Genomic DNA, 10,751 nt, shown 5'->3' with positions numbered 1-10,751 from the left:
ATTTTGGGGAAAATCTGAGACTGGGAGTGTGTTGTGGTCACCCTGCAAGCAGTCACCAAGGCTGGTGGAAGCCAGAGTGTGACCGGAGCTTTGCTGGGGTCAGAGCTGCTGGATCAGAGCTGCTGGATCAGGGCTACAGCTATACACAGACACTCAGGGTGTGACCTGCATGCAGTTTGGCTGTTTGTGAGTGGCCCAGGTTGGGAGCTACAACAGCAAAGCATTGTGAGGCACACAGGTTTCAGGGCAGGTGATGACACAACCCATCACTGGTCTGGATTGCACCCTGGAACGTGACAGTTACCAAAGTCAACAAATCACATAGGTCACATAGATGATGACTATTGAAACCCAACAGAGAACTCATGACTCCTAAAGTAACTAACATTGCCCAGTGTTATCTTTTGAAAAATATTCCCTACAACTCCATTCAGAATGAAATCTTTTGGCAATAACAACAAACAGAAATGACAGATGGTGACAAAATCTGGTAAACACACACTATGAGGAAAAACTTCTCAGAATACAACACGTTCCCTCACTTATACTAATAGCCGCCTGTAAGCAACCTGCATCATTATGCCAGACAAAAGTGGAAATGAAGCATGTCACATTACATCTGTAAGGGGTCATGGTAAAAAACTCAGTGGTGCTACACACAGTGCTCATTACACAACGCTCATGGCCACCACCTCTAAAATCCCTTCATTTCCTAAAAACACCAAAGCCTATCTAAAGACACTCCCACATTGGCGTATGCATCTACCCTTTCTCTTTCAGCATACTAGTCTAAAAAAACACTACGTCCCACAATATAGATAATCCAACTTTCTCACTAGCCCAAAAAATGGTATATCAAGAAAATATTTAATATATCTCAAATATTATCTCATCCACTGACAAAAACAATGACCCTCAAACTTCAGCATTAGTGTGATTGCAGTAAACACAAAGCACACTATCAAACGGCACTTTTATGCAGAATCTTTAATACCAATGCACCTTTTATGCAGACAAATTTATTCTTTTAAAAATTGCTTCTTCTCATACAAGTCTTTAATGGAAATGCAGTCCAGACACAAACCTGTTTGCTATTTCATTTAAATGCTGACATTCTCATCTGATGCCAACATTCTCAGTGTGAAGGAATCTCCGCCTTTTATTTCCTATGAAAATGTAAATCAATTTTATTTCAACAATTCCGTGACATGAACAATATCTTGCTCAATTATTTCTAATCAATGTCTTATCCACAAAGCCCACAAAGAAGTGCTGCATTGTGCAGAAATCTTTGAGAGTTTCACTGTTTCTCTTTATTCTCTATAAACATTCAAAGGGATAACATCTTGATCTTATACACTGAAGTCAATGGAAAAGCTCTCACTGATTTCACTGGGGCAGGATCAAGACTTAAGGAAGCACATTGTGATCAGCTCCAAGGTCAATAACAATACAATTTACTGCCCTTTGGGGGATAAAACAATAGTGTCCTCTTTTATACAATTTGTCTATGGCTTCAGGAAACATACATAATCTCAGTGACTATTTTTTCCTCTTTAAACAATACTGCCTTCAGACCCAGCCAATGTAGGACCATAGGACTGGAAAGGACCTCCTGAGTCATCAAGTCCTCTCCCTGCTATCGTAGGCAACCCTGTCATATAATCCCATTCATAAATTTATCAAGCTCCATTGTAAGACTAGCTAGGTTGTTTGTCCCTGCCGCTCCTATTGTGAGGCTGTTTCAGAACTTTCCTTCTCTGATGGTTAGAAACCTTCTAATTTCTAGAGTAAATTTATTCAAGGCCAGTTTATGTCCATTTGTGCTTTTGCCAACATTGTGCTTTAATTTAAAGAGCTCTTCACTCTCCCTGGTGTGTACTCTCCAATGTATTTATAGAGAGTAATTATGTTCCTCCTCAGCTTTCATTTTGCTAGGCAAAACAAGTCAAGGTCTTTTAGACTCCTCTTCATAAGATATGAATTCAAACTAGAGAATCTCTTTCTTGAACATGGGTGACCAGAGTTGTACACAATACTTCAGATGAGGTTGACATGTCTATTAAAAAATACCTCACCTCATACATCCTAGGATTGCATTTGCTTTTTTTTATGGCTGCATTACATCGGCAGTTCATAGTCATTCTGCAATTGATTCATAAACCCAATTTTTCTCCTCTTCTGTCTTTTCCAACTGATGAGCCCCCAGTTTATAGCAGAAATCCTAAATGCATGACCTTAAGTGCATGACCTTGCATTTTGTACTATTCAATTTCATCCCATTTCTATTACTCCAGTCCGCTGGGTCATCCAATTCTTCCTGTATAATATTCCGATCCTCTTCTGTATTGACAATGCCTCCTGCCTTTGCATCGTCAGCAAATTTCATTAGAGCATGCCTACTTTTTGTGCCAAGATCATTAATGAAAACATTAAATAAGATCAGTCCTAACACCCACTAGTAAACCCTCCACCAGCCCCACAGTCCTCCTTTCAGCTCAACCCATTGTCATCTCCCCATTAGCCAATTCCTTACACATCTTACAATTTCTGTACTAATCCATACTTTCTCCATTTTAACTAATAATTTTTCATGTGGCACTGTGTCAAATCCTTTACAGAAATCCAGATTGATTAGATTTGCTGTATTTCCCTTGTCTAAAAAATCAGTTATTTTATCAAAGAAAGATCAGGTTAGTCTGGCACCATCTACTTTTGATAAGCCATGTTGCGTTTTTTCTCTTTTTCCATATACCTCCATGCCTTTAATTATTCTTTCCTTCAAAATTCATTCTAAAGTCTTGGATACTATTGAGGCCAGACTAACCAGTCTGTAGTTGCTCAGATCCTTTTTTCTTCCTTTCTTAAATATAGATGCTTCATTTACTATTCTCTAGTTATCCTGTTCCACCCGATTTGATAGATCTATTAAATATACTTGCTAACGGATTTGGAATTCCATGTGCCAGTTCTTTCAATATTCTGGGATGGAGATTATCCAGTTCCCCCGACACAAGCACATTAAGTTCCTTGAACTTTGTTTCCACCTTGGATGTGGTACTTTCCATTTCTATACATGTATTCCCATTAGCCATCCTGCCTTTGCTCCCATATTCTCTGTCATCATTGAAGATTGATACAAAGTATTAATTTAGTTTAGGGGCCGTACTAAATTATCCTTAATCTCTACCCCATTGTTGCTGCATAGCAGTCCCATTTCCTCTCTTCTTTTTCTCCTTTCATTTATATGGTGAAAAAACCTTCTACTATTTGTTTTGATGTCCTTTGCAACATCAAACTCAACTTGACTTTGGTAATTCATGCTTTTCTCCCTACACTTTTTTGATCACCGAGACGTACCTTTATTTGCTGATCAATCCCTTCTTCCATCCTTTGTGGACTCTCTGCTTATTCCTGTTGTCCTTCCTGAGGTGGTTATTCATCCAGTTAGATTTAGAGCCTTTCGCTGCAGGCTTTTTTCTCTTGCTTGGGATGCAAATTCCAAATAGTTTTTGCACCTTTGACTTAAAAAATTCCAAGTCTCTTCCATATTTAAATTCCTTAGTTCTTTAGGCATGTTGTATATACTAACTAGTTCCCTTGGTTTCTCAAGTCTGCCCCTTTTAAAATTGAAAACCTTAGTATAATTGGCTGTCTGGACCCTTTAAGGGAAGTTAGGGCCCAATTTACCTGTGAGAGGCTTCTTTAAGGAGAACGAACCCCGCTCAGCACACCTGTAGTAAGTAACTGCCTGGTGACTGGTTGGCAGCTAATTGACTAACTTCTGGGACCTGATAAAAGGCTACCAGAGCACAGAGAGAGAGTGCTTCTAGAGAGAGGAGGCTCCTAAGGAGAGGAGCTCCCAGGGAATGGAGCAGGAGAACTCAGAGGGAAAGGAATTTAGGGAGGGACCTTCCAGATAGCTGCAGGAGGGCCAGGGAGAAGATCTGCAGGTGGCAGGAAGGCCCTGCAGAGGCCCTGGCTCCCAGGAAGGAATCAGGATCGAGAGTGCCTTGCAGGAAAAGGACCTGACAGGGGCCTGACAGACCCAGGTGGGATGGATGAACTCAGATAGAGTCCGCTTGGGTGAAGTTTTCCTTGTGTTTCTGTTGAACTTTCTGTTCATAAATCAGACTCGCAGAAGGTGGGCCCTGGTAGAATCATAAAAGCCTTGGTGAACTTACTGTTGACCCAACTGGGGAAATGAAGGCAGGGCACATCCAAAGCACTGCAGCTGGTTGTACAGGGCATGTGTGGGATGGCATGAGCCTTTTACACCTACTTACCGATTTCTATAGTTCCATTTGATTTGAACTGAATCAGCTCGTGATGACTCGATCCAAGATTGTTTCCTATGATCAGCTCTTCCCATGAGATCCTCACTACTTACTAAAACGAAGTCTAAAACAGCATCACCTATAGCTGATTCAGAGACTATTTGATGAAGAAATCTCTCAGCTATCACATCCAAGAATAACTGGGCCCTACCATTATTATTAGCATTTGTTCTCCAGCGTTTATCTGAAGAGGTCCAGAGGGATAGCCGTTTTAGTCTGTATACAGCAAAAAAGTGGGTTGCAGCCCATGAAAGCTTGTGCCTGCAGAAATTTGTTAGTCTTCAAGGTGCTACAGGACTGTCATTGTTTTATCTGGAGAGTTAAAGTCTTCCAAAATGAGATAATTCCTCGTCGTATTTATCTCTCTAATAATAAAGAGATCTCCCCTTCCATATCCAAATCCAACCCTGGGGTCTACAGCAAGCCCCTAACATTACCCCAACAGAACACCTTTTACAATCCTTCTCCAGAGTGATTTTTAACTCAAACCGATTCTGCTTTATCTTTGCTATCACTTCTTATTTCTTTACAGTCTACCACATTACTGATGTACAATGTTACCATACCTCCTTTACCTTTACTTCTGTCTCTCCTGACCAGAAAACACCCTTCAATATCTGTATTCCAGTCATGAATGCTATTCCATCATGTGTCTGTAATCCCTCTAATATCAGGTTTCACATCCGGCAGCTGTAGCTCTAAGTTCTTCCATTTTGTTGCTCAGGTCCTTGTATTAATGTACAAAGATCTCAGCTGTTTCTCTCTGACTTCACCTAGTTTCCTAGCTGGATTAGGTATAGCCCTTTTGCTGTCCATACTCCTGCCTTCCAGTTTCCTTTATTCCTTACTATAGCCTTGTTTACCTAATTTTCCTCTTCCTGAGTATTAAAATCAAGCGTGGAGATTACATGAGTCTCTCCCAACCTTTTCCCTACACTTCATAGTTTAAAGCTTTCCTTACCAGTCATGTCAGCCTTGATCCCATACAATAAGTACCCCAGGAATTCTTTTTCAGATTATTGGCTCATGAAAACTTTTGAGGTTTCAACCTTTCATCCCGATTTGGGATGGGGAAAAAATCTTGGAAATCTCAGACTCTCATTGGCTGGGAAAATAGTTTCCTGCCACCTCTAACTGAAAATCTTCATCAACAGCCAGCTCAAGACTGGCCTGAAGGTCTTTGCCTGTGAGAAAGAGCAAGGGTTCAGCTTGCAAATGGTCAGATGGAACTCTTCCAACACCCCCCAGAACTTGGTCAATGAAACGGAGTGGAATTTGGCGAGAGAAAGTGACGTTTCTTTCTTGTTTTGTTCTTGGACAGCTGCTGTATTTAAAGTGTGCACAAAAAAACATACACACACTCCTCCAGAGGAGGCTCTCTTGCTTTGTATAGGACAACTTTTAGACAATTCAGTAAGGAAATAATATTCTTGAGGACCCCAAATCTAGGAAGTCTCAGAGAAGCTCCCAAGGACAGCCTTAGGGCTCCTGAATTAAGTGGCCACGTGGTGCACAGACCTGGAAAGGTGCCAGCATGCTATGGGCTTGAATGTATCAACTAAAAGGCAGTGATAACTTTTATCCCCTTCACACTTAAGACAGACACTGCCACTGGAGAGGTTTTTAATCACACAGGGACAACATTCATTGTGATAGGGAATCTCTCTATTCCCTCTCTCCCTCTCCATAGAAGAAATGCGACTACATCCTGAATGACACCTGAATACCCACGCTCCAGTCTGTTCTGCCCGGACATTAAAAAATCCCACTGCCTTTTTTGTAAGAGCAAGTGTTTGGCCAAAATGTCTGGGACCAGGCTGACAACGGAGAACCCAGAGTATCCCTACAGGATGTAATGTATTAGAAAACCTAGCACATTTACTGTATATCATGGCCAGTTCCCTTCATCCTGTCCCTGGCTCTCACTCTCTATGGCACCAGACAACTCTTAGGGGCCCAATCCCACTTCAGTGAAAGTCAATAGCAAAAGTTCCATTGATTTCAATGGGAGTGGAGTTGGGACCTGTATCTATCTGTGCCTCTGGTTACCCATCAGGTAAAACTGAGAGAAACGATAATGACTTGCTAACAGAAAACAATTATACCAGGTATAGGTCTGTGATAGATACAAACACGTGGGTCCATGCTCCAAGCTTGTGACTCCATGGGAATTCTGAAAGCTATCTAAGTCTGAGGGATATAAGGGGGTACATGTTTCCCCTGCTGCCAGGACAGAGCAGTGCCTTTACTGAGTTGTAAGGCAGTCAGCGTGAATGAATGCCAACATGTGAATGCAGCTCTGCAGGGAAGGATGGATCACAGCTGATACCTTTCACGGAAGAAGTTATAGGTTAGGTGGCTTCTTTTTTGCAGAGGTTGCAGTTGTAAAAGATAACTCGAGGCAATTAACACACTCAGGCGAATATGTTTTAGCTGGAGCCAGAAGATGAGGAGGCCTAAAGCAGTTTTCAAATGACAGATTGGTAAAACTGGTGTTCTGATTCTTTGCATCTCACAGCAATCTGAAGAAAAGCTAAACTTATAGCCATCTTGCTGCTCTCCGGTAGGGCTATCTGAGAGCGAGGCATCCCTCATCAGGACACATGCTGAACCTACACAACAGGCATCTTGAGTGCAGGCAAATGCTCAACCAACGTATAAAGGTGAAACTGTAGGTGACCTCACCCTGGATATTACCACAAATTTGTAGTGAAGACATCAACAAATATACAGGTCAGGCAGATGCAACCACCTGATTGTAATAAGAAAGCCTAATTAGTGAATCAGCCATGCTAGAAAGGAAAGTGTCGGGGATGTTCCAATAAGTGCGTTTGTTCTGACCTGTGCTAAAAGGCCATGTCTTTCTGAAACTGTTAGTTCTATGGAAATGTAGGTTTCAAAGTAGGTGTCCGGCTGCATCTAGTGTCTGAGCCTGGAGAGGAAAGCTGAACTCTTCCTCTGCAGCTCCTGAGGACAGGCATGAGGATTAGCAAAGCGTCTTCTATTAACAAGATGCCAGACAGGCATATTGAGATGTCTTCCTTCAATGAATGGGCTCTTTCCCCCTTAGAGAAGGAGAGAAGCTTAATTCATCACTGAAGGAGTACTTGAATTTTGAGATAACATGGCTCCTGAGCTTGACCACAGTATGCTCTCAGAGCCATGGCGTAGGAAATGCATCTCTCTGCTGATCAGAGATACCATAATACCCTGGGGCAAAGCCATCCCATCCCATCCCATCCTCCCACCGTTCAGGGCCAGTACTGTCACGTGCTCAACCTGGAACTTGCCCTGGGGGTGCCTCCTAAGCAGAGTCCTAGAGCCAATTCCTATTTATTCCACTTCCAAGCTCTCTAGTTGCCTCATGAATTCCACCCACTGCAGTTTCTGAACACCAGCAACCATATCTCTCTCCCACACCATCCAGTCTTTTACTGAACTCTCTGTCTGTACAAAGAGCCTGCACTGCTGCCCCACTGTATGGGTCATACTGGCAGCAGCAGCAACACTGACTGGACATGGGGAATTCTAGGACATTCACACAACTTCCAGAATGCTTCAGTAGGTGGGTTAATGTCTGATAAAACCATGCGAGATTTGGTTTTCCTTGCGTAGGTACACAGAAGATTCCACTCTAGCTCGGACAACGAACACACTTTGCTTGCCTGCTAAAGTTTCCAAAGAGAACTTCACCACCGCTAGCAACACAGCATTTCTTCCCAGATCTAACTGCCTATAAAGCTAGTTAAATAGGGCTTGTAAGACTATCTGCAATAGAGCTGTCTAGTGACTCCCAATAGCTTTACATATATGTTGGGTACTCAGGAGTCCTAGAATACACTAGTACAACAATTGTAAAGTGTACTGTGGGGTTGTGCCAAAATAATCCTGTCTGAAACAGTGTTGATGTGCTGAGTTGCTTCAAAGACAAGTGAGAACCATTGCATATTTAAAGAATTGCCAGACTGAGTGGCCCATTCAGCCCACTGTCCCATCTTTGCCAGTGGGTAGCACCAGATGCTTCAGAGAAAAATACAAGAAACTCCAAAGTGGGTAATTATTGACTAATCTGCCCATAGGACAAGTTTTGTTCTGTTTAGGGAACAGACAAGTTCCCTAAACCCTCAGTAATCGCTGGCTTATACCCTGAAGCATCAAGATTTATATCCCTCCAAGATTTTTTAAATAAAAACTAATAAAAAAATTTACAGGGACACTTCATGTTCATTATCCATGCAACTATTCAATCCTTTCATGAATCCTCTTCAGCATTTGGCCTCAATGATATTTTGTAGCAATGAGTTCAATAGGCTAATGATGGGTTCTCTAAAGTATTTCCTTTAATCCCTGTGAGGGGGTGGCCCACACACCGCTAGGCATTGTGGTGCCTTCTCTTGGTCATTCTGGGGATTAGCTTGCAAGGTCCGGGAGTTACTTCAAATGCATCAGCAGCAGCAACAATAACTCTGGCAGTCCCAGCTTTGAGCTTGGCAGCAAGCCCGACAGCAATGATAGCACCCGAAGATCTGAGTCACAAAGAATGCCTATACTCAGACGTCAGAGGCTCCAGTGGTAGTGATAAGAACGTAGAAAACGCAGCTGGAGATCAAGAAGAGTGATGCCCCAGGGTAAGGGGTTTTAACTGTGAGAAACTGGGGCATGTAAGGAGACATTGCTGGGCTTTGAAGTACAAGGTGAAGGGCAGGTTTCAGGAGCTAAAAAAGTCCCATTTAGAAGGAGAGCTTAACCCTCGGGAGGAAGGAAAACAAAGATGCCAGGATGAGAAAGCTCAGAGTCCCCAGGCTCCTAGGCTCCCAGGGAAAATAAGTGGGGCCACAATATCACAGAAATTGTGAAGTAGGTGTAGCTGTACCTGTTCTGGATCCTGCAGGAGAGAGGCAGGATAAGTTATATGTACCAGGGAAACCAGAGGGCTCCTAAGAGGTGTTATCAATGTTGACAGGTGGGACATTTAAGGAGTGCTTGCCCTTGGGTGAACCAGGGGGAATGGACAGGGTGCTGAGGCACATGGACAGGAGAGCCACAGAAACCCTGTCATGGGCTGAGAGATTAGCAATGCTCAGTGGCTTTTATTGTGGAGGGATCAGCCACATAAGGTTTTGCCTCTTGAAGAGGTGGGCTTGGGTGTTAGGGCACAGAGATGTGTCCCAAAGGAGCCAGGAGTTAAAAGTGCAAAGCTCTCCAAACAAAGGTCTGGGAGACAGAACCCTGACTAACAGGGTCAAGGAGTGCTTTAAGAGAGGTCTGAGAGGGGAGAAGACTGACCAATACAGGGCAGAAACGAGGATAGCTGTCTGGGCAGAGGGCTGGGAGGGAAGACCCTCCCATGGGAGAGAGACAATGACTGGATAAGAAGGGACATTACCTGCAATAGAACTACCCCAAGCCTGTCTGAATGGGGAGGTGTATGAGGGGTGTACTAGGCTTAGAGGCCCCCTGCTGGAGGCCTTGTGGTCCTACCACACCCCGCACCAGGAAAAGAACAGTAGAGGTGAGTCCACCAAGCTGCCTAGAGTGGCTTTGGGAAAGCAGCCAATCAGAAAAGATGTTGCCGGGAGCAGCCAAGCGGAGTCCAACCGGCTCATATAAAAGAGAGTTGCTGGACAGAGTAGATTTAATTGCTAGCTGGACCCAGAGGAGCAAGACTGATGCTCCTGGCTGGCTGCTGGGACTCAAGCAAGACTTCAGATGGAGGTAAAGGTGAAGCTGAATATGCTGGGCCTGCGGGGAAGGAGCCCAGGGAACAGTACCAGTAGCAAGTTAGTTAAAGGGACGCAGCACGTGGCTGCTATTTGCAGGATCCCTGAGTTGGGACCTGATGTAGTGGGTGGGCTCAAGTCCCCCACCAACCATAGATGAAGAGGCTGAGTGCCCTGAGAAGGGAGTTTACATAGCCAAGAGAACCGGCTGAAGAACACAGAGGGGGCAGTATGTACTGAACTTTAATATCCTGGAAGGGGGATGAACTGAAGTGAAAAAGCAACTCAGCTGGAGATCTGGGGTCAGTTGAGGTTCACAAGAGTGAAGAGTCTCCAGGGAGGAAATCCTGGGGGCACTGCTCCATTCTGGAGCAGGAATTATTTGAGAATTAGCCCAGGGAGGGCTGCAGAAGACCAACACGGGTACTGGGAAAGGCCCTGTTGGACTGATTACCCAGAAGGGGTCTATTTTATTTCAGACATGGCTTGTGTGTGACTCGGCTGGAGGACTGACTCACTGAAAACCCACCTGAAAAAGAGAGAGTGCCAGCAAAGAGCACTGCAAAAGTAGAGAAAGCAGGCCCATGCATACCCAATGGGGGTGCTCACGTGAGGTGAGTGGCCCCCACCACAGTGCCCCTTGCTCCCACAACTATAACATCTTTGGGGTTGGGCCTCCAGCCTCCTAGCTCTG

Source organism: Emydura macquarii, unplaced genomic scaffold (assembly GCF_026122565.2).
Source record: "Emydura macquarii macquarii isolate MOO-44397 ecotype Brisbane River unplaced genomic scaffold, CSIRO-AGI_Emac_v2 contig_1348, whole genome shotgun sequence".
Classification (NCBI taxonomy): domain Eukaryota; kingdom Metazoa; phylum Chordata; order Testudines; family Chelidae; genus Emydura; species Emydura macquarii.
Note: the sequence above shows the minus strand (reverse complement) of the source record.